General features: G+C 41.3%; 1 long non-coding RNA gene across 2 annotated transcripts; it reads left to right on the top strand.

Moving 5' to 3' along the window:
• The first annotated feature begins 51 nt into the window (after positions 1 to 51).
• On the top strand, positions 52 to 24,730 carry LOC120506906. 2 transcript variants are annotated; one of them, XR_005628630.1, is made up of 6 exons: positions 52 to 473; positions 1,347 to 1,481; positions 7,330 to 7,427; positions 16,918 to 17,013; positions 18,393 to 18,524; positions 20,260 to 24,730. It is a non-coding gene; the product is annotated as an uncharacterized LOC120506906 (long non-coding RNA). The 2 variants fall into 2 exon arrangements; XR_005628629.1 differs by lacking the exon at positions 16,918 to 17,013.
• Positions 24,731 to 25,361: the final 631 nt, after the last annotated feature.

Below are 25,361 nucleotides of genomic sequence, written 5' to 3'. Positions count from 1 at the left end.
CACGCCGGAAGCCGTCAGCGCGCCCCGCCCGCCGCCGGGCCCGCCCCCGTTGCCATGGCGGCGGCGGCGGCAGCAGCAGCGGGGGGACACGGGCGGCAAAGCGGCCCCGGAACCGAGCCCCCGAGGCTCCCCGAGGCTCCCCAGCTTGCCAGGCCCGCTCTCTGTGTTCGTCTCGTAGCGATGCCGAGGCGGGGACGGGTCACCTGAGGGGCCGCTCGCCTCCCCCCCTCACGCCCTCGCCTCCCGCGGGGGTCTCTCTGCTCTCTCTCCTCGCACTGGCGAAATCAGGCAGCTCTCAAAAGCTTCTGTTTGCCGTGGATGTTGTGTTATTCCATAGCTCGGCATCCCGGAGGAACTTCTGTTCCTCCCAGGAGGCCTTGCCCAGGTCTGCCTTGCGTTTGTGTGGGTTCTGAAAAAGGAAAAGATGAGTGTGATCTCCTGGCTCCTCTCTGGCAGCCCAATATTTGCAAAGGGTAAGTATGACCTCCTGCATTGTCTCTGGCAGCCCAATATTTGTAAAGGGTAAGTATGACCTCCTGCATTGTCTCTGGCAGCCCAATATTTGTTTATTGTGTTGCCCCAAATTCCACTGACTTCCACGAGAAGTCAGGAACAAAGCCCAGGTTTTCCCTCCGTGCCATGAGGTGTGTTGGTCACAGCTATGAACAGCTGCCTGTTGCAATTGGGTATCACACAATATAGCCACGAGGGGGGTTGTACAGTTAAGGGTGTTACATATTGTGTGGAAAATCACGCTGTGAAAGGCCAGTGTCTGCAAAGGAGACAGAGGAATCCTGCAAAAATCAATTGTATTTTAATAAAGGGAGAGAGCCCAGTGGGCCATACCCCTGTGGGGTTTCTCTCCGCTTTTTGGAGGACGCATGTTGCCCTCCTCCTTTCTCCAGGTACTGCCTTCCCAAACCATCTCCTACATATTCCCCCTTGAACATCTATCCCTCCCTCATTGTGCACTGCATGACCATTAAAATTAACCATTAGCCCACCCTGGATTGAGAAGTTAATACTCATAAGTCTGTTAGGTCTGTGCATTTTTCCCCAAAGTTCAGAAGTTCAGGCTGTGCTTCTCGCTGCCACAAACTCGCATGGCTTGATGTTGGTAAACACCCCCACACCCATTCTTCCAGAACCTGGCAGGTCCTTTCACATCAAGTCTTTTGTGAAGATTTTAAACCCATTTCTCCTATCACATATGGATAGATGTATGTTTATGGTTGTCATTTTTTTCTACCTTTAATTTTATAGAGTAGTGAGCGCAATGAGAAATATTATAAACACCAAAATATAGGCCATAATATTTGACTTTTTAAAACTTTAATCACATCCAGATATTGAGCTTGGGGAAACAACAGGGCTGTCATACCTAGTAGGATGAAGAGGCTATGGAAACAAACATGGACTGATCCAGTGGCATGCAGCTGTGATGGAAGGACATCCTGGTGGCTCTGCACAGCTTTACCTGGGTACGGTTTGCTTTCTAATATACATATGATTAATGATCTTCTTTTAATCTGCTTTTCAGAGCATGGCACGGTTTACACTGCTGGTTGAAGCCAGATGTGTAAAGCAATTGCCTTAAAAGCTTGCTCTTTGTCCAGAAAAATGAATTAATCTGTATGTTTTAAATCCCTCAGCTCGTTGAACCCAGCAGAGAGGGCTCTCTAGGGGAACTGCACCCCGTTTCCTACTCTGCTGTTGGACTTGCTGGGTAATTCTGGACACAGCACTTAACCAGCCTGTCCCTCAGTCCCACAAAGCTGGATATGGTACCATGGCACCTCATGCTAATGCTCATGCAGAAAGCATCTACAATCTCTGAGTGAGAAATGTTTCATTTTGTTTTCAAATTATGTCAGACAGAATGCCTCAGCTGTGCTTCCTCATGCACGGTGGTGGCAACATTTACTCTGCTCCAAGGCAAAATATGTTTTAACATGACAGCAATGAAGTAAAAAAGGAGCAAACTTTCTTCACTAACTTTTCTGAGGTTAGACACTAGGTAGATCTTTAAATAGATTACATATAACATGCAACTCCTTCTTAGTAATGTTTTGTAGCTTTTATCAGATGAGCCTTTTCCTGCCAGGGATTTAGGCTATCAGTTAAAGAAAAATCTGTATGACAAATGGTTAGTTTGATAATTACCATCAGAATTTACGGTGTAATCAAAGCCTCTCAGGAAACAGTGATACTGAAGTTTGGCAAATGTAGCCCAGCATAAAGATTTAATATCAAAGGGACACAGGTTCTGTACCAGAAGTACCTGAACTTGCATCCTGCACAGTACAGTCAATAAATTCACCATGGTTCTTACTACCAACTGTTGTTGCTGTTAGCTGCTGGATAGCCATGAAAGATTTTTGTATTTTATGAAATGTCATGTACAGTGCAAGGAGAGGAAATTAAATGTGATTTGAACAGACATCTCTTTTAAAACTTATTTTACTGATTTAGCTGTGCGGAGATATTACTTCTTGTTTTAAAGATTTTTTAAAAAGCAATGTCTGTAAGAAGAAAAGCCATGGAGAGAACTAACCACAGTTTCCTAAGAGTCCTAAGCTGTGACTTCTGTGAGTGAGCAAGACGTGGTGATAGAAGGTAATAAAAGTATGATGACTAAGCAGAAGCTTATCAAAGTATTACCTCTCTCTTATAATGAGTTTGATAGACATTTATGACCTTGCCAATTAAATGCTCTGTGCTTACCCTAATAGTGCAGGCATACAAAGAGAGGCAGGAAATACTCAGAATTAAAAGGGAAAATGAGTTAATAGCAACAGCTGTCCTATAGCTCTGCTCAGTATAGAAGAGAAAGGAGGGTCTAGTGATATCTTTCTTGTAGCAAAGCAAACAGTGTGTTCCTTAGTCCCACCTCCACGCCCCACAGAGCCCTCTCTCCCAGTGTAGGTGTATGGAATTTGGACCTGCAAACTCTGGCTGCCTGGAGAAACTGAGGCCAGTTCATTCCTACACTGATGAGGCTGGTTCCAGTGTTGTATTGGCAGGGCAGGAGAAGGACATTCTACCTGAAAACTGGCATTAATCTTTTCTCTTTGATAATCTGTTTGGTTTCTTAATGAAGCATTTTACCTTTGTCTTGGATTTATTTCAGTACTTTACCAAAAATAGAAGACTAGAAATATTCACAGAAAGTGTCCCTTGACTAAACACTGATAGTTTTCTGCATTTATCAAACTGTGGCTGTAATAAGTTAAAACGGTCTGGATCCTTCTGAATAGATCATGGTTTAAAGGGCAGATAAGCCCTCAGCAGACACACCTTGTGTGACTACCTCATCAGCATGAAGGGACTCTGACCTTCCCCAGATCCTGAATATCTCACTTTCCTGGTTATCAAAGCCAACCACACTCAGGTGCCCCAGGCAGTGTGGCCACGGGGGCCAAAGTAGGATAATTTTCCTGCTAAGAAAAGACAACTTGGTTGTCAAACTGCACCAGCCCAGGAATGCTGAGCAGGCCTGGATTTCTGTGAAGGACAGTAGGGTCTGGATTCTCCTCCCTGTAAGCACCACCCAGTCTGAGTCATCTGAGCCAGAAGTACTGGCATAATGGCAAAACATCTTCACACAGATGGGATGATCCAATGTAGGTTACATGAGGATTCTTGAGTGAGATATTTGGCTGTAATTAAAATACTATGAGAAGAGGTTTTTATTGTTGGGTATTTTTCACAAACATTTCTTCACAGGGTGGAGAAAATGTTTTTCTTTTTTAGCATCACAGGGGTACAGAAAATGAACTTTATTATTGTTGGCTCATTTCCAGATAAACATAAGAACACATTGTAAAGGTCACTTTGTGTTTTAAATTCAACAAAAATTCCATTTTATGTAGTATCTATAGCATATGTCCCATCTGCCATTCAAAACTTTTAAAACTCAACTTCAAACAAAGTTATCTTATAGACTTCAGGCACTGCAAATCATCATGAATTTTGACCACTGTAGATGTGATGATGCTTTGCCACAAAAGCCCAGGTCCATGCAGGGCATATACTTGTGCTGATTTCACTAAAATGTAGTTTTATGGTAAAGAAAATCTGCCTTCATAGCTTTGTTTCTTATTTGAAACAGTTCAATTTCTGAGGCCTTAGGATGAAGCAGTAAAATGTGCAGATAAGATGTGTTGGACGCTGGACTCATGGGAAACCCCTGGATGCTCTCTCTGGACCCAGTTCTCCATTGCCCTAAATATTTTGTAGTTGTTTACATGTGCAGCAGATGCAAGGTATTAATAAATCTGAATTCTTCACTTACGTCACTGGTAACATTTTGAGGCCACTTTCCAGAGATATAAATGGCACCCAATGGAATTTCAGAGTTTCAGAAACCTGATTTCCAGAGATTTCAAGTTCTTTTTATACCAACTGAAGCAAATGAAACCATTTTCTGAAAATTGGGTTCCAGATATTAAAGTCTGGCAGGCAGAGCTGGGTTATCCAAAATTAGATGCCAATTCTGAAAAGATAATTGTAAGTGATGATCTCATAGGGGAAGTCTGAGTTAAGACTAGAATCCAAATCATCTGACACTAATCCTGTGCATCAACCACAACACTGACTTTTTAATACTCAGTGAGCTCAAATACTGACTTGTTAAAAGAATAAATGCAGTTTTCAAAACTCATCCGCAGCACGTGCAAAATAGTGTTTTGATGTAATTTGCTGAATTCTGGTAGCTGAAGTCAATTTGCATCTCAAATTTTCAAAGAAAGTGGTTTCAAATAAATTTGTTCTTCAGTGTGGTGAAGTTAAGCCCCATGCAGGTAAATATTACTTTTAATTAATTGATTAATGGATTTTTTTTTACCATTCTTTATCTGTTTTCTGCACTTCTAAAGTCAGTTCTTACCAAATACTTCTACGTGAGAGTATCTGTGGTTGCTGTAAAATACTGTACATATTAGAAGACAGAATGCAGTGAGGTTTTCCATTTTTCCTGTGAAGGCAGGCTGGGTTAGGTGCAGTTGTTCAGCCTGGAGAAGAGCAGGTTCTGGGAGACTTTATTTTGGCTTTTCAATACTAAAAGGGGGCTTTATAAGAGAAGTGGCAGAAGACATTTTCCCAAGGGCTGCAGTGACACGACAAAGGTAAATAGTTTTGGATAGAGAGGGCAGGTTAGATTGGGCTTAAGAGACATTTTTTATGACAGAGATGCTGAGACACTGGCACAGGCTGCCCAGAGAAGCTGTGGATGCCCCAACTCTCTGAGTGTTAAGGGTTTGATTAAATGAGAGAGACATTTCGGAATGAACTGCAGTGTCTTTCATTAAGTAGCTTTTCCAGAATGCATACAAATCCTCAGTATCTGTTATTGCTGGGAGTTTGAGTTGCACCTTTCAGTTTTTTTCAAAAGACTTGGTATTTTTAAAGCCTTTTGATTCTGGCCAAGTCCAAAAACTTACTAAGATTGAGAATGAAAATGGGGAAACAGTTCAAATATGTGGATGCACCACTAGCTTTAGATAAGGAGAACCTGTCTTCTCTTGTCACACTCAATATCACAAACTTTGTAGAGATTATTTGCCCTGAATTTCAAATTAAATAAGACAAACAAGAAAGAAAGGAAATGCAGAATTTTGGGGAGTTTGATTTGTTTTTTTTTTTTTATTTTGCAGGTGAACATTGTATGTACTTAAAACTTGCGAATGAGATTTCTTTATGCTTCTTGATTAGGGAGATATTGATGCCTCAGGCTAGATAGTAAGAAAGGAATATGCATTTACTTAGCTTCCAGTAGCCAGGCTCATGAAGAGAAAGTCTCAGATGCAAATAAAAGACTGTGAGGTTGTTACCTAATTGATTAGAAGCAAAGAACTGTCAGATATCTGGAGTGTGCAAAGTATAAGACTGGCCTCTAATTTCTCAACTTTGGCAGTTTTGATGCCACTTGTACTTTAAATTAGTAATAATACATGGGGGGGAAATGCAGCCTTTCTCTCTTTAATCTTTCTCTCTTTAATCAACACTTTATAAATGCAGTAGCACATTTTAGATGTCAGTAATGCATTTTTATCTGGCAATTGATTAATGTGCATAATAAGATGGATAGGCCTGTCTGCTGAGATGCTGAACAGTGACACACACCGCAGTGCTACTTGAGAAGGAAATCATCTTTTTTTATTATTTTCATTAGGGTTCATAGCTTTGAAAATCAATAGCTGCTCTAAGATGTATATGACATACTGCATGGTTGCTCTAGTTCCTGTAACTTATGTAAATATTTGCTTCTAATTATTTCTGAGGAAACATCCTTTCTATGCAGAATCAGCTGTACAATCAAAGCCAGTGTTGGGAGGAACAGCCTGATCAGATTATTAATCAGCCCGTGAGGAAGTGGAGATTTAAAACAGGAGGTGGCAGCCTTGAGTAGTAACTCACTGCTGTCTCTGCTTAGTTAAGCTCGGATCCAAATGGAGTCAGAGCTGGGCACAAATAGCTCAGCCTCTCAGCCCTTTTTCTTAGACATCACTACAGCAAGCAGCCTGGATAGTGAAGATGGCAACAACTAGGTTTGTCATTTTGCCTGGTAGTTAAAAATTTGGCTAATTAATTTAATACTTCTAATGTGAAGCTGTGAGTTTTCCTAGATTTTTTTAACATTTGGATGATTAGTTGTAGCAGGAAAGACCGCAGCACACTGCAGAGGCAGAATTGAATCTGGGTCCTTCTCCTCTGGGTCTGTTTCTTCTAACTAGGAAAATCATGTTGCAGATAAGAATAACTAATAAAATATGGAGTTGATTGATTCAAATGAAAGTTGTGCCTATTTCTGGTCTCCTTTTTGGTACCCTGGAATGTTGGGTGATTCTTCATCCCCTAACTGTGGTGTACAAGCAGGTCATGAAGTTCTTCTATCTCCTTTATGAACTACCACGCAGTAATGCCAAGATAACTTTTATTAACAATATCACTGAAATTTTCTAATCCATAAATCAGCAGAAAACCTTGCAACTACACAGTCTCAGCAGAGAGAGGAACTTGATGACATCATTGTTTTTCCCCTGTGAAAATGCTTAGTTGGAAAAAGACAAAAAAAGATTAAATGAATCAGAGTAGCTCCATGCAGCCTCCCATTTCTAATCTTTTTGAAGAATGTGAACAGTACCATTCACTGGTAAAAAATGTAACCAAGAGAGTTCTGCAGTGTTGTTAATTTCTGCTGGATATTCATAGTAGGAATTATACTTGTAAATTTTGTGTATGTATTGATTGATTTTTCCCTACAGCTCCACATTTTAAAATATATATATTTTTTTTGGCCAAATTTCAAGTTGCAATTTTTTCCTTCAGATGCATGTGAAAAGTCTTCATTTGAAAGTTTGCTAAGCAACAAATCCTTCAAATAGAACAGGTTGCAACTCTGCTCTGCCTGAAAAGTACGCATGCATGTAAGTATTGATCCATAACAGAACTAATTTTCTGAGCTTGCTTTTTTGTCACAGTCTGTAGACAAAGATAGAATTTTTCTCTTTTTTCCCCTGTGGCTTGAATCCTGCAGTTAACCTGTGCATGTACAGATCTGTCTGCTGCACACAGACACCATTGCTGGATGGATCTCAATGAGAGGCCACGTTTTCTGTAACAGTCCAGTCCTGTTAGGCACAGTAGACATTGTCAAGGAACCTTCTGTTTGATCTTTTTATTAAGCAAATATTTCCTTAAGTTTGCATAAGCAGTCACCCAGCCATGGCTTCCACACAATCCTTTAATAACTGGCAGGGTGTGGTGATTACATTTCCTCAGAGGCTTCTCCTCCATCTGACTACTAAAAGTAATTTATTCCTCAGTTCACTTGTTTTATTTTTCTTCACTTCCTTTGTCTGTCAGAGGCAGGCAGATCAGGGAGTTAATAGCTGTCTTTTTAGTGCAAGAAGTGGGTGGGGGATGATTCTTTGAGCCGGATTCCCTAAAGAAATAAGGCTTGTGTTATCATTCCAACACTCAACATGCAACACTAATAATGTGGAACCCCACTGGCCATTTCACTTCATGTGGAAGAGGAACAGGGGACTCCAGTCTTCCAGCTTCCTAGCAATTTGTGGAAGTGGATGGGTGGGGGAGGAAAGAGAGCCTACTACTGCCTTCTAGTATTAAGGTACTTATTAATTTAGGAGATACATGCCAAGTTTTGAATATCAAAATACCAAAAAATTTGAGATTTATTTGGAGTCAAGATGAGCACCTCCCTTTTTGTGTGTGTTTTTGGCCACTGAAACTGAAAGAATGTGCAAAACTTGCTTGATACAGATGATCAGTACTGAGCACTACTTTTAGGTTGAAGGCTGAGTCATAACAGTTGTTCTGTGCATTAATTTAATTTTCACTCCACAGCATTTATGGGATTGGAAAATGAGCCAAAAAGCATTTTGTTCTATGAAGAAGTGCAATAAACTTGGATCTTATAATGTCTGTGTTGCTGGAGAAATATGGTTTTCTTTTTTTGAGTAGGTAGTTTTGGAGTCTTAAGGGCTCTCTTTCTGATTGTTGCTTTCTTGGAATAACAGTAGCTGCAGCCTTGGCTGGCTAAACTTGCTTGATACAGATGATCAGTACTGAGCACTACTTTTAGGTTGAAGGCTGAGTCATAACAGTTGTTCTGTGCATTAATTTAATTTTCACTCCACAGCATTTATGGGATTGGAAAATGAGCCAAAAAGCATTTTGTTCTATGAAGAAGTGCAATAAAGTTGGATCTTATAATGTCTGTGTTGGTGGAGAAATATGGTTTTCTTTTTTTTGAATAGGTAGTTTTGGAGTCTTAAGGGCTCTCTTTCTGCTTGTTGCTTTCTTGCAGCTTTGGCTGGGTTAGGACATGGACAGATGTTTTGTTCCAGATACAGCTGTGCAGAGGAAAGAGGTTTTCCCTTCACAGCCACATGGGTGCTTCTAGCTGCTACAAACTGACCTGTCATGGAGAAGTTGTTATGGGTTTTCCCTAATTCACACTAAGCACAGAGGTGTATCATTTTAAGCAGTTTAAAATCCTGGTCTGAGGTATGGCAGCTGACTCTGCCTCACCTGAGTAAGCAGTACTGCCATGAGCTGTTTAGTTAGCACCCTGAAGAGTGGTCAGGAACTTCTGAGGTGATTAATCCCACCCACTGGCACTTCTAGATGTAGAAGAAACCACCTCTACATAGCCCGAAGCCCTTTTGGTAATTCACAAGCATATGGCATCATGGGCAGGACTTCTGCCTGCACAAAAGGTGTGTGACTACCATTTGGGGATTTGAATATCTGAGCTCAACAAACAGAAAGAAAAACCCTGACTCATAATGCTTTTACAAACCAGTTCCAGAGCAGAGTCACATTTTAAACTGTGAACATGAAGAAAATGGCTTCTTATGCTGAGAAAAGCTGTAGATATGTGGAAAAGGTATTTGAAGAACCATTTAGTGGTTTGAGGCACTAAGGAGATCTATTCTGAGAGCTATGCTCTCAGACTGTGCATGGCATGAACAGATATTTAGGGAACCTTAGCCCTGTGTGTGGTAGAAAAGTCTAAGAGAAATGAGCAAGAAGTCCATGAGTAATGGAATCATTGAAGCCTGGTTTCCAATGGATTTGTGCTTCATGCAAGTTCTGCCCCTGGCCTGTATGGTCTTTGTCTTAGATGGGTTGTCTGATGCCTGGTAAGAATGAGGCTTTTGCTGCACTCTTTTCCATGGCTGGAGACCCCGTCCGGATCTCTTCTTTTCCCCAGCTAGCTGCCTACTTTCACTAAACTTGGGATGATTTTGTGTCTTGAAACCTGTGATTAATTGTCAAATTTAGTTAAAAATCACTGGATTGAAAAGTTACTCTAAGAGGAAGTGAAGACAGCAGAATAGGCACTCACACACAAAATATGATGACAAAGCCTTTTTTTTCCTTAGGGAATCAGAACAGTTAGAGAAGGCACTTCCTTTATATTTAGTGATTTCCAGCACTGGCAAAGTTACCTCACTGGGACATAGAAAGGGCACATGGAAGCAGATCTCTAAAGTTAAAACCTGCTTTCATCTTGCAGACCTGTTTTATAGAGAACTGAGGGACAGGTTTACAATATTGTACTCTTGTCAGGGAGCTTTGTTGGCATTTAGTTGGAAGTTGGTTGTTCATTAGGTGAAAATATGCTAGGAGTTGGTCTATATCTCTATGTAGATTGCATTTTTAAACTGTTTCTTACATCAATATTACTGATAAGATTAATTTTGCTTAACCTGCTAGTCATTCCAAAATTACATATATTTGTGTAGTGGGGATGAATGAGAAAACAAAATCCAGTAGCAGGTGCACAAAGCAATCTACCTGAACATGTAGGTCAAGTTTAATAGGCACATTTTGTGAACCAGGACAATTTTCTGTAGTTCTTATCAGCATCTTCATCTTTGATCTTCATCTCAGTAGGTAAGAACTCCATTGTTTTGCTAGTGCTTTGGTTGACTTGAATAATAGTCTTCCTTTGACTATTTGAGAACATGTAGCTGAAATATCTGGTAGTGGCAAGCTTTACTTTTGTCCCAGGGAAACAACACAAAGGCTTAAATGGAAAATGAAAGAGGAACCTATCAGAAGAGCTGTTCAGAATAAACAGCTGTGCGCATGTCCTGTCTCTGAAAATTTCATTTAGCTCCAGGCATGGGCTTGAATAATCTACCTCATGTTTACTAGCACCAGCTAAAAATTTATTCTACACAGAGAATATGCACCTTTTTATTCTGCACAGGGAATGTACAGCATGTATCAACCTTGGTAAGAAAGAAAGGTGGGTTTCATGTAGATTATGTCATTGCCTGTAAAAAAAGATACATCTTGATTGCAGAAAACAAAAGGGCTTTATCTAGGTGCTTAGCCAAGTGCAAATGTTTTTCCTCCAAATAGAAAATATCTGTTGACATAACTAGGATGGAAGAATCTGTATGCATAGGTGTGATAAAAAACCTCCTTTGCCTCACTGAAATTCTCAGTAAAATGTACCCTTCAGTAGAGCTTGTAACAGAATAATATTTCAATTAAACAATCTTTAACTTATGGTTCTAGAAAGTAATAAAGCTTTTACAAGAACTATATGTACAGTACGCCTTAGGATGTGTTGTCTAACAGCACAGCTGCTATCCAGGGATAAGTACTTCTTAAATCTGAGGAAGTTATTCCTAGTCCCTGCTTTTATTTCTTATATTACTCTATTTTATTTCTTATATTATTCTATGAGATAGCAGACTTCTGCATTAAATTCCTGCCTTCCTGGCCTTACTTTTCCAATTTTAATAGGCAAACAGTTTGCAGGGCATGAGCCCTTCTTCCAACAGTCCCAGTTTATTATATTGAATATCACTGAGGCAGTGAGATCAGTATTCCCCTCTGTAAGGATTTCAAGGTGGTGTCAATCCTGCCAAATGACTTTCACAATGCTCTGATACAGCCTGTGTGACTGGGGTTTGAGTGACTCCTGCCTGAGCAATCCCGGTCTTCTCAACTAGCACAAGGTGATTCCTTGGATTCCTTGGTGTCTTGGCTACTCAGATCTGTGCTTGCATAACCTTAGCCAACATCTGAATCAGCTGCAGGGCCAAGAAAGGCAATACTGGTGGGTTTTCCAGGCTCCTTAGGCTGTTTCACTGCACACAGTGTTTACCAGCAGGTTGGAGCTGAGCCTTGTGTATCATCTATGAGTGCTGGGTATGGATGGGAAACAAGAGCTGTCTTCCAGTACAAGGCCTCCTTTAGATATCATGAAGCTCAAGTGCCTTCTTTCTGTCAATATCAACAATTTATCTACTACTATCACCTGCATCTAAATGAGTAGTTTGAGGTGATCTTTGTACTTATCACACTATGCAAATAAACTGGTTCTTTTGATTCTGTGAAGGGAAGGGGCTTGTTTGTGCAGCCTTGGGAGCAGACATAGGTACATGTTCCTGGCTGCAGGAAGAACAAAATGGTTGTGGAATTTGGAGACTGGGAGACTGCTCATGAGAAGTATTACTCCATGTTCATCCTATCCTGGGTAGCCTTTCTTTGACACTGTACATTGGAAGTGTCTGTATCATGGAAAACAAGTTTTAACCACAAACACTGTGTGGAGTGTGACACTGGTACCTGAGAGCAGAGACCATACCCAAAGCAGCTGTGGTCTTCCTCTTAACATGCTCAATGTAAGTCACAGCACCTCAGGTCACATTTTCCAGTGGTATTTTCAATGGTCCTTGGGTAGTATTTTGAATATTATCAACTTAAAAATTAACTGTTGCCCAAGAATATTTAACTGATTTCACTGGTGAATATCTGAGAAAATCTGAAGGCTACAGGGCAGTCTTTCATTTAATTTCTTTTTTCTTTCCTTGTCACCCCATTTTTTTCCCCCCTTGAAGTTGGCACAGCCTCGAATATAGAGATTTTTTTACTCTTTAATCTCATGCCTCAGTTATGACCTCATCACTCCAGACCAATTTCTGGTAGTCATTTAGCAGTACCTCTGCTAAATGGGGATATGTAAATTAACTGTGGGGATAGTGAAGTTAAGAAAAAGCATGTAGTTTAACTTCCAGAACCCAGGCTAAAAGTTTAGTGCCAAAGCATGGAAACTCTGGGGTTTTCCTAATGAAAATGAACAAACTGAATTATTGAGACAATAAAGGTGGTATTGTACACAGCTTTGCTTTTCTTATTACACAGAATCACTTTCCTTATTGAAGAGAAGTAATAGAGAAAGTAAAATGAACCATCCTCTAAAGGCCAGCCAGCTTCTCTCACGAGATGGTCAGTAGGCAATGAATAGGTAATTCAGAAGATAATTTGTTTCAGGAGAGAGGAACTCTTCCCTCAGAAGAAGGAAGAGATGTAGTCTTGTATGTGTAGCTATCACTGCTTAGCTTTCAAATTAACACAACCTTATCCAGCCTGTTTTTGTGACTGGAACCTAATGAAAATGCAATCAATATTTGCAAATGCAAAGCTCTGCAGCAATGTAAGTCTTTCTACTATATTTCACCCTGCTCCACAGAACAGCAGAGGAGATTTTTAATTTACCCACTCAGAACAAAGTGCTGATTTGGCTCTGTGCTTCTTGGAAACCGTCTTTGCTCTGCTATTTCCTGTTATTTTCTCCAGTTTTGTATTTCAGAAGAGAACAGGGACCCACTCAAAATCTCTTTGTGTTTGTGGAATTGTGAGGTGATTCCTTGGACAGATGTAGATGCAGTGAAAGGGGAATGAAGAGCAAAAGCACTGCAGAAAGTTTTTTCCTTTTAGTTGTGAGGCTTTGATGCCTGGAGGCCAGCACGCCACGGCGAGCAGCCGCCCGCAGCGCTGCCCTTGCTTGACACGTTCAGCAGAAGCTGCTGAATCTCGTTTCCTCAGACTTTCAGCATTTTTCGTGACTGTTCCTCCTTTCGTGCCGAGACACGAGCCGTGAGCCGGGTTGTGCTCGCTCTGGCAGCTCCTGTGACACCTCACCTATGTAGGTGGCCTTATTTCAAAGCTTTCTGGACGCCAAGTTGAATTAAATGCTTCCAGGATCTGCGGATGACCTGGGAGGAACTGAATGATTGCCCATAAAACCATTTGCACTTTGTTTTGTGCCCTTGACAGATCAGTGGTTGGGAATTTGTTCACATGCCATCTTCACCTGCTAGCCTTGCTGTGCAGGAATAGGTAATTTTCTTTCCAACATGATTGGCTTCTGATATCAGTAGGGAATTGGCAGCTCTTATATGAAAACAGTATCCAGTTTCCTCTTTTTGATTTCCACTGAGATAGGAAAGGAGTTGTTATTGTTATGGTCTCAGTGCTCTGTCCAAGTTCTCTTCCCCACATAACTGCTTTTTCAGTCATTCAAAGCCAGCTTGTCAATAGTACACAGCATCATATCTTCTACTGTGTGTGAGATTGTTGTGAGATCGTTTTTTCCCCAATATCAGAGGCTTTGTTCTAAACAGAATTGCACAACCTACAGTGAAAAGATGTCCTCCTACTTTTGTCTCTTGGTTTTTCTTCCTCATTTCTATGAAAGAATAAGAGAGCGCAGAAAAAAGTGTCTATCTGGTGCTGATGGTAGGGCTTAAGAAACAGCCTCATGGAATTGAAGGGTACTTTTCTTCCTATTTCTTTGTCATATAAAAGCATTGATGCCAAGTGTCACTCACAGTGCTTTCAGTTTTCTTCTCAAATGGCAGGAAGCAGTTGCAATGACTTCTTTGTAAAGGATGTTTAAATCAGCAGATATGGAATCAGTGGTGCTGGGCAGGATGAAGGCAATTGCCTCATCTCCAGCCTCGAGTATCACCTTTGCAGAGCTGCAAAGGAGTTTTTTTTGCTGACAATAAGATGGTGAATTTTGTTTCCACTCTAAACAGCATAAAGCAGCTGTGTTGGCTTTACAAGTAATTCAAAGGTTTGCTCTCCCTTAAAGTTAGGGTAAATCTTTTGGGCATCCAATGTATGCCATGTATCTTTTTCCTTCTGTCAGTTACTGGAGATGGAGATAGAACTGTGGTTTTGTCTGTGCTTTCATGTAGCATTATTAATGAAACAGGTAATCCTATTTGTCTTGAAATCAAGGGAAAGATCTCTTGTGTTCTGTCCATCTGTTCCAGACACCAACAGCATGCTCATCACCATGGTATTGGAACAGTCTGGTACACAAATAGCAATCAGCAGTTATTAACATAATATTGTTACTTGGTCCATAAAGCTAATATTGGCAGAGATACAAGACATCACTCACTGTGAGACAGTTTCTCGGGTGATGTACTTTGTTCTGCCAGAATATGATAATATTCTGTATAAAAGTCAGTAAAAGGATGATATTTTTTTGTTTGTTTCATGTAAGTAGCAAAAATTGCCAGTATAATATAAATATATCAAAAATTTGTCTTTACATCCAGTAATTTACAATCCATTGTTATCGAGTTGTAGAGCAGCATTCTTTAGAAAATGAAACGGCTTTTTTTTTTAATATGTATTAGAACAAATCAAACCACTACAAGTTCCCCTTTCATTCCTTTTTCCCCAGCTGCTGATATTGACTGATACAGGACTGGCTTTTTGCATGCAGAACACCATTTATTTCAAACTGGACCTAGACAAGTTCAGGTCTGTTCAGCAGATGATCTGTAGTACTGAAGGACTGGCATGTAATTGCAGCCCACCAGGAATCTCCAAGTCTCCCAAAACATCCTGAACACCCACAAATTTGCATGCTCCTTATTTGTCCTTACTCCCTTTCATACATCTCATTTACACGTGTTCAAAAGCCCAACTTTAAATGCCTCCTTTTTGTTTGGTCATTTTTCCCTTTGATGTAACCTAAGGATTTTTTTCAGAGTTGAACAGACACACCTTTAAAATCCCTGGTATTTAAATTTCTGGTCAAAAGGAGTATATTCCTCTGAAGTGGCACATTTGTGCCAATCCAGTTAAATTAATAGCCCATCTATACATCACTTCCCTTCTTAATCAGAATATATTTTATTCCTGGGAGACCTATTTCATAAGTTTGCCTACAGAGACTTCTATATCACAGCAAGATGGAGCCTTTTGATCCTGCAGCTTCACAGATGCAAGGTTGCAGCCATGAAGCAAAAGTGAAACTAAGGCATTACAGTTCCTGGGTTTTATACACAACTTTTGCTCGCTCTAGAAGGCAAACTGCTGCCAAATTAACATTTCTGTAAGCATTATAGTGCCCATACCAGTGCTGCTCTAATGAGAGGGAACATCTTTATCTGAGCTGGTTGTGATGATGTCAGTAGAGTGAAAAACGCCAATCACTTGTTTTTAAAATTTTAAAAGTTTAATAGTAATAAAATGGTTATAAAAATAGCAATATTTGGATTAGGACAATACGACAAAATAAAAACAAAGAGTTATGGACAGTCTGGGTACCTTTTTCTGGGCAAAATAAGCCTGAAAAAGGACACATGTTAAGGGAGGATTAGCCCTTAAAAGCAATAGCCTGTTGCATATTCATACATCTCATATATGGTGCATAAATTCCATTCAAACAAAGGATTTTGTCTGGTGAGTGTCAACTTCTTCCTCTTAATCCTAACGGCATCTTCAGGGCTGAGTGAGGGGGGAAGAAGTTAGTTTCTTCTGATAAGGGAGCAATAAATTCTTTTTCTCTGAAAGATTTAGGTGTCCTGTGGCTGCTCTCTGTGCAAGTCCTCTTTTTTAAAAATGTATCTTCTATAGCATAGTTTCTATTTTAACATTGTTATAATCTAAAACTATATTTAACACACTACTTAAGAAAATTAATACAGCATAACTTTCTAACACAACATGTATAATATTAATTTTAATATTTGCAAAAAGCCAGTCATAAAATACACATTTTTCACAGTAGGGATGAGCAGACTGTGTCAGCAATTACTACTCTTTCAGGGAGCAGGAAAACTTAAAATGGTCATGGTGTTGGTTCAGTCTCCATTTTTATATCAATAGCTTCTTTTTTTTAAGTTATCTACAAGAACTAACTACTATTAATAATTAACTATCACAATAAACTAATTAAAAAATGTTAATGGATTCTTAAGGATGTTGTTGTCAAATGGAGCCTCCCATTTGTTTGGAAAGGCCAACAGGGTCTTATTATAAAAAAAGAGGATAATTTCCTGCAGTCTGTCAGGTCAGCTCTGTCTCGAACACTTTTTTTGTTTAAAATTAATAGAAACTAGCTTTTGGCTCAGCTAAGGGAAAGAGTCTAAAGTACTGAGTGATTCTCATACATGTGTAGATGCAATGAAGGGCAGAGGGCAGCATTTTTATCTGTCATTCCCTGTTATCACTCTCAGTTATTAAGCAAGTGTGGGTATTAACATCAACTTTGCCTCAAACATTCAACAGATGTTACTTACTAGACAGAGTGCATGTGCCCCGTGTTATTTCTTTCAGGGCCTGTCTCTGACTCTATGCGTGCCTGATTGTCCTTTAGGATATAACCCAGTGAGCAGGAGGAATGGGTTTGAACTTGGCAAAATGGCAATAAAGGTACAGTTGGAACTTCCTTGGAATACTCTCTCCTATCTTATTATCCTAGGCCAGTCAGTTCTCTGCAGCCAAATGCTTCAGAGCAATGTTGTGGAGAGGAATGAGTAATTTGTGACTCAGCTTGGTGCATTTATCAGGACTGAAAAAGCTACAGCTGGACTAAATGCCATGTCCACAGCTTGTTTCATGAAGCTGTTTTTGTCATGTACAGTGACTGCCCACCAAAAGAAAATGAAGGTGCATTGCTTCAGCTTTTATAAGAAAGATCTGTGGCAAGTTGTGTTGTATTCCTGAATACAAAAAGTGTCCAGGGGCTGATAGGTCTCTCTTGCTCCTGTGCCTGCAATGAACATTGCAACAGTACGTGTTGCCACTGCACAATCTCCCTTTGTCCTCTTCATTTGAGATAGGCTGCATCCTCCTCAGTAATCTTTGAGATTTATGACTTTCAGCATAAAATGTAACCACTAAAATAGGGCAGATAGTTTTTCTGCACAACTCTGAATGACTAGTTGAAGCAGGATTTGGGGGAAAATGTATCATAGTTTTGTAGAACTGGGTGCCTTTCAAAATAGCTGCTCAGAGTGGGGTGCTCATTCAATTCACTGCGTGTTACACTGGGCACACTCTACAAAAGATCAGACACTGCTTTGAATTAACAAGGAGGGCTGGGATCTCTGATATTGCTAATTATGTGTTGGTGGAAAGCACAGTAGCCCATTGTGCTTTCTGAACTAGAGTATTAGAACAAAAAAAAGCAGTGAAAAGTCATCACTGCAGAAGCTGTCACCCTTGTTCCCTTGTGTGCTCTATCTCTTCTACGGGGAAGTCTCATGGATACCAAAGAGGAATGCAAATGTAATTGTCCTGATTATTTCTTGATTCTTCAAATCCCATCACACACAATAATCCTCTGTGGCTTTCTGCCCCACACGATGTTTTGATGCTCTTGATTTAGGTACAATGTTGCTATGGCTTTTGAACCATGCATTTTAGCAGATTTTGTATTTGGACATAAAAGCCTGGATATGGAACGCATATTACACAGGGCAATATTGTGTTAAAAAACAGGCAAAATTAAGTAGTTAATCTCATGTACTCAAACTGTCACCCTTTTTTGCAGGGTACAAAAGGAATCTCAGTTAATGAATAGAGGCAATGCATGCAATGTGTAGGGAGTGTCTGCATTTAACTATTAATTACTTGATCTTTGAAAAGCTTTTTTTCTTAAGGTAATATGATCAAATAATTTCAGTATCTTATCTCAAATAATATTATTTGTAGTTATTTTTCACAGTAGCAAATGGAATGTAAATAGGTAGTGGTGAATTTATAGCTCCTGAAATTATATCTGTTCTCTCTCCTTTTGCTTGCTTTAGGACGAAGCTGGAGAGCTGCTTCATCAGGGCCAATCCATACTGTGGTTGGTCTCATGGAAAGGATCTTATTGATGAATTACTGCAGCTACCCTCCCAGCCATGGAAGAATATCTCATACAAAAAAATCCATAGGTAACTAATAGGTGTGGTAAGCAGCCTGTGAGATTTGGGAGAAACATTCTGGTATACCTGGAAATCAACCTAGATCTAAATGACCTGCCATTGTGGATATTTCAGTCTTAATTCATGTTTTCCACCACATTTCAGAACGTGTCCTTTATCTGAACAGCTTTGCTTTCTTGTTTGTTTGTTTTTTATGTTTGTCAGTCATTACACACTGCTATTTAGAATCAATTTAGCACCCTTCCATGTGTTGAGTGGTTGTGGTGAGTGATGATTGCAGGATTAGCCTGCTAGTAATTAAATGTTGCTGCCTCTTAGCTTGAAAATGAAACATCTCTAAGGAATTTAAGAGTTTCTTGCTTTATTTAGGTTGGGCACGTCTAAATAGTATGGGTAGGTTTACCAAGTCAGTGCAGGCACAGTGCAATCATAAAATAATAAATTAAAAAGGCAAAATGAAGAAGGAGGAAGAGTAGAGAGAGAGGAAGAAGAGAAGAAGAAATTGAGAGAAGGGAAACAAATTCAACCAATCATTAAAACTTTGAATTGCATTGGAAATTTTCTACACTTTGCTGAATCTTGGGTGTAATTTCCTAATTTTGGCTAGTGCTATCCACATAAAGGTTTCCTGTCTGGACTCATTTTTACTCACAGATTGGTTTTCAAAATTTGTGTTAGGCTGTGTAAAATAGGACATGTTGCCTGTTTGTTGAAGCCTAGAGGGGTACCTGTCTCAGAAAAGCAGAGGCTGGATTCCTTACCATTTGTGGACCCATCAAATGCTTGATTTTCATATTGGCTTTACCACTATGAAGAGTCTTCCTCTTGAATTCACTGATTTATGTTCTTAGCAGAATGAAGCCCTTTTTAATTTTTCTCAAAATCTGCTATCAAAAATCACATTATTTCAGCATTCAAAGAGAGTTCTTTGCTTCTTCAAAGACTTATTAGACTGATCCGTCCCATGCTTCTCACAGGACTGTAGCAGTGTAACCTCATATGATACAAATGCTGAGCTTCTGTTTGAAATAATAGGGATGATGCCTAATCCTGAACAGACATCAGAAGGATTTTAAATAAAGGCTGTCACTGAGAGGCCTGTAAGCTGCCCTCACTTAGTTCTGTCTGGCCTGTGTCAGGGTGAAGATGAAGGCATTTGAGTGTCTTAATCGAAGCAGAGCGTGAGCTTTTTACCTTGAGCTCTTGTTACATTTAAGGATTCATGCTGAATAACAATAATAAAAGATTAATCCCATCTGGTTTTCTGTTGATTGTTAGTTTAATTTAGTGTATGACGACTCAAAGTTTAGTCTGCCAGCCAACGAAGGTATGCAGTTATCAACATTACTGATAGGATAAACCAATTATATAAGCTTATTTTCAAATCTCCCCAAATCCCATAATACTTAACCAAGTAAAACCCGTGAGCTAAAATGGACCTGTTTACAAAAAGGTACAACATCAAATAGAGATTTCATTCAGAACTTTGGGTAGACTAATTGACCTTGTTGGCTGCTTTTTTTTTTCCTCTGTTGCCATTTTTAGGTATGAAATATATCAAACTGAAAAGAAAGTATGGACAAGAAAAATACAGTTGTAAGAAGGAATTTTGAGAGTTTTCAGAAGGACTTCTTTGCTTGCAAGTCCTGAACAGTATGTTCTGTGTCTTGAGTGTGTAGTTGGTGCTGCATCTTTGAGCTGCAACGTATTTCCCAAACCCTGTGTCTAACCATTGCCTTGGCAGGGCTCCAGACTAATCCTGTGGGGAGAGGAAAGTGCCTGTGGAGCTTGGCAAAAGTTGCTTGTCCTTTCCTCCTGAAGATATGGATTTGTTCCTGGGTAGTGTGGGAGGTGGCTCCTCCTTCCTGCATTTGTAGCCGCCATGGAAACAGATAATTCCAGAAGACGGTCTAATAATGCAATTGCAGACCCAAATTACAGAGGTCTAAGACTCTCTCTCCTGACACTAAATTGTACATGCATCTCCTGACAGCTAAATTGTACACACATGTGCAAGCAGTGTCACAAGCCTGCTCAGAAATGCGCCAAACCAAGTTAGACAGAGACTCCAAGGCCTGAACAGCATGAGAACGTGCCAAGGGCCAAGAAAGACAAAAAAGCACAAAGAGATTCAAAGTTTAGCTCATGGAAAGTGTGAAATTATATTGTCAATGTCAGGCCATGAAACAAAGGAGGCATTCTGTTGTTGAATTTCATGTTGCAGGCCCCTGTAAAGATGCAGTACAGAAAGTATTGAAGATGCTGTGCAAGGCAGGTGTGTAAAAAGGATGAGCAAACAGAGGAGGATCGTGAGCAAGGAAAAATTGAGAAGAAAGTTTTTGAAAAACGAAGAGGTCAGAATAGAGCCTGGTGGCACAAAAGCTGATAGGGAAGAAAAGGGGCATGACAGCAGAATGAAGACTGAAAGGAAGCACAGCCATTAATTTAATTTGCTGCTTTTCATTGGAAATGTATCCTATTGCCAGTTCTGGGTGCCATGCACACGTGTAACAACATACAAGCTTTTCAGCTTGCCAGGGTGAAACTGCCTTCCGGAACTCTGGTGTCAAAGGCACCTACAAGACCAAATGAAACAACCTTCAGTATGAAATCAATGTCAGTGTTCAATAACATCCGGTGCCAGCCCAGCTGGGTGAGTATGTGCCAGAGCATTTGGATGGTAATTGGCTGATGAATCGAACTCTTAAGCAAACAGATACCTAGGCAAAGAGCAGAGCAGCCAAATTCCAGGGAGCACTGCCCTGCTATCTCCACTGTATTGCAAAATCCGTCAGGTGAGTCAGAGGGAGAAGACAGCCCCGGGCAGTACCTGCAGGGAGTACTCTGACCCCTACTTTTGCAAACCTCGTGTTTCTGGGCCCTTTTCAAGTGTGCTTCCAGGCAGGACTCTGCCCTGATGTCTGTGAGGAGGTGAACCAAGGTCTGCAGCAGGAACAAAGGGTTCATTTGCTGAAAGGAGATGAGTGCTGCCAGCAGGACATCAGGAGAGAGCACCCTCAAAGCCCAACCTCCTGTTGCAGAGTTGTGTCCAGAGTCTGAGCTGTCATTATAAAAACAAACAGGCCAGATCCTCAGCTGGCACAGAGCCACAGAAACTCAGCATAGTAGCTCAAGCTGCATGTTCTTTATTGCTTGGGGCACTGAAGATTATGATTGAAAAGATGCCCAGGATGTCACAGATGAAGTAAAGTGTACCAAATTTACCAGCAGCCTTAAGTAAAAGCCTAAGTTGCTTAAATTATCCTTGGAGTCATTTTAGCAGTGATCTTTTTTTACCTTTCTTGTGGGTGCTGTCATAAATGGCCTGTGGGAAGAGTGGAATTGTCATATCTGGACATTTTCAAGAATATCACTATTGAGATTCAAATAGATGCAGCTGAAGCAGAGGAACTTGAGTAGGTCATCTCCTGGAGTCTCTTCCAACCTTTTTTGCATGATTTTAGCAAATCTGTTCAGTTGCTGCCCTAAGCTGGCAATACCACCCTGCTTCCAGAGGCTTGTGTCCCAGAAACTCCAGCTCCCAGACCCCTCTACTTCCTCCATGACTACTCATACAATATAAAATGTGGTTTTGTCAGTTTTGCAAAATATTGTGTAATCAAGATCTGAACTGTGGCAACAGTGTGAAGTAAAACAGAAAGATATCAAAGTTAATAGGTAACCTGCTTATTACAGTGTTTTGTGTCCTGCTTAACGTAATTTTCTACTTCAAATTTGGCTGACAGTTGCCCTAAAAACACAAGTGTGCTCACAGCAATACTGAAGCAAACTAGGCTTGAAGAAAGGAACCAGAACAAGGTGCTAGATCTCCTTCTAGGAGTTTTCCAAAAGAGATGTAGCTCACCACGGTTGGACATCTGCTCCCAGAGCATCCTGCTATCACTTCACATCCAAGTGCTCTTGACACTCCACCCTGCTGGTACCTCTTGTCTCCTGCCTGTGACTGGGACCAGCGTGAAACCTTGGGCTCCATTCCCCTCACTGTAGGAGCCGAAAGCACAGGCCAGGTGTCCAGCCAAAGTGAGAGGTAGAGCTGGACATGAGCTGGTTCCTGGTGATTCACAGACCACTAAAGCAATGTGTGATAGTGGACCAGCTCTGTTAAACACTTCCAGAATACCATTGTGCTGTCCATTATTATTTTCCAGACATCTGAATATGGGCACGTTGTACTTTCCCTCCAAGGGTACCACAGGTCCATCAGCAACTTCTCCTTTGCCCTTGAGTTCCTAAATCAAGAATTGATAGGAAGAATTTGTTGACACCATTTTAGATGTGTTGCCAGCACATCTGAAATGGCCTGGTTATATTGTCTAAAAAACACAGGTAGCTGACAAGTCCTGCAGAGAAATGATGCACATGGGAGGACTGTGAGCGAGGACAGAGAGACGCTGCTGTTGATAAGCTGCAATCAGTGTTTGTTCCCCAGCACTCTAGGACCCACACAGCCAGCTGCAATGTTGTGTGCTCCTGGTGCCTGACCTTCTCTGAGGCTGCCGTGCATCTGTCAGCCTGACAGCTTCCCACTCCATGGACCAGACACTGAGAAGGAGCAGGGGAAAGGAAAGGAAAGGCAGGGAAAGGCAGGAGGGCAAATAAATACCTGTATTACTTTTTTTCCTGATTTTATACATAGTCCAGGGAAAAGGACCTAGCAGGGGGCAAATGATTTCTGAGCACTGCTGTGCTAACATGACAGCTTTATGGAGAGGCACTTCTAGGTCAGGAGCCCAATTCCTCCTACCTTTGTTTCAAGAACTGTTACGCAGGGGAAAGAAAGTAATTTCCAGGGTAAAATTGTGGTAGGGTGCCAGATAGCACACCTGAAACCTTCCTTTGCCCTGTGACAGTGTGGTGTGGTTATATAGCTCAAAAATATGGATGATTTCCTAAAAAGTAAGGGCAGAAAAGAAAGGCAGAAAGGATCCTGTGCAAGTTGCTGCTCTCTGCAGATAGTCCCATCCCAGTCCCACTGCCAGCCCCATGGCAGGGGGGGAACTGGGGCTCTGTACTGCAATGCAAGACCTGTGTTCATGCAGCTATAGCATTTCTCCTCCATCATCTGTGCTATTTTTCCTCCTTCCTTTCCCCCCTTACAGCTGACTGCAGCCATCAAAGCTTGCTCTCTCCCTCCCATCCTCTGTCCACTTGTCCCCTCATTCCTCAGAACTCCTCTGGCACGGGCCTTTTGTGGCCTGGGGAGGAGAGAGATGGGAGCAGGAGAGGGCAGATCACTTGAGTGGAACCAGGAACCAGCAGAGTACAACCTCACAAAGATGAGTTAGTGGGTCAGGATGCTGCCCCAGGGTGGACAGGACTGAGGAAGTTGGTTAGAGGTGGAGCCACTCTGTGCTCATGGCTTTTCCTTGGCTGCTCTGGTAGAGCACTACAGTCCAAGCCAAAGGAAATTGTGCAGCTGATTTTACTAACAGGATGAAATAAACCTCTTTTCACGGGCAGAATTCAGCCCTGAAGGTACATGAATAATGTCCCCTGAACTGGGATCTGATACTGCTCCCTGCATTAGATCCTGTTAGCAGGGAAACAAGCAAGGCCCCTCTGACCTCCCAGTGGTTGGTGGTGTTCAGGACAAACCACAAATAACCCCTGAAGGCAGGAGGAGGGACAGGACAGAAAGTGGTAGAGGGTATAAATCATCACTGCGATCCCAGACAGAAACCAGGCAGGGGTCCTGAGCCTGCTCATCCAGTCAGACGGGTCAGGTGACACCACAGCAGCAGGGGACAACACAGCCGAGGTGATCTCAGCCCGCCACATGGGAAGCATGAGCTGGAGGAGACCCACTCCTTCCCCCACCCTACACCCTGCAGCCGTGGGCTGCTACGGCTGCCACGCTGCCCGCACAGTCACAGGGATCAAATACGCTTTTGGACATGGAAGCTGTTATTTCTCTGAAATGAAACAGCTTCCCACACTCTTATTAACCTGTGCCCCACTTCGGAAGCAAATCTAATTTGGAATTTCATAGTTAGCTGGTGCTGATGTTGGTTTGTCCCTGTGTCTTCTCTGATTTGGCTGGGTACATTTAGCAGCTCTGTATGTGGCAGAGTCCTGTTTATTGTGGCTTGTGAGCATTATTCTTCATAACAGAGTAAGGAATTTGGGTGGTTGGAGCTTTTTGTTTCACGTGGGTAGAGAAAAGTTAACGCAGAAATGTTTAAATGTCCCTGCAAAACAAATTTTTGTGTTCAGCAGAGAATGAATTGCTGTCTGCTAAATGAAGTTTGTCACCTGGGGTATTCCTGCACATCTGGTCACCTTCCATGGAGTGCCTAAAGAGAACTACTGTACCAGAGAGGAGAGCACATTTCAAAGGACTCGCTGGATTTCTGAGGGCAAACATCAAACAAAACGGGCATTGTTTCACAGACACACAAACTAATGGAGAAAGGGAAGTGGAAACTTCAGCAATGATCCCCACAGAAACAACAGAACATACAGCAAGTTATGTGGTAGATTCAGCTGCAGATTGCATTGCCCAGGCAGCAGAGCGAGAGCTGAGGAAACCCAAACCCTGTGCAAGCAGAGCTCGGTGTTTCCTATTGCAGCCAGCACACTTCACCGACCTTGTGTGAGGAACTGCACCTAACTAAAACCTCGAAGATGTGTGCAGCATGAGTGGCTTTTCTTCATCTTAGTGCGGGGAGAAAAAGGGACTAGAGTGCAATTTCAGTTCCTCTGCAGCTTCAGCTCTAGTCTGATGCTGTCCAAGTGAAAGACACCCATTCCTGTGGGTAATTCCAGTAGTCCCTGGGCATGGAGCACATTTAGCACCCAGATGTCTGCAGTAACACCTCCTTGGGC

Source organism: Passer montanus, unplaced genomic scaffold, assembly GCF_014805655.1.
Source record: "Passer montanus isolate IOZ18808 unplaced genomic scaffold, ASM1480565v1 scaffold40, whole genome shotgun sequence".
NCBI classification, from domain to species: Eukaryota; Metazoa; Chordata; class Aves; order Passeriformes; family Passeridae; genus Passer; species Passer montanus.
This window is presented reverse-complemented; position numbering and strand designations above follow the sequence as displayed.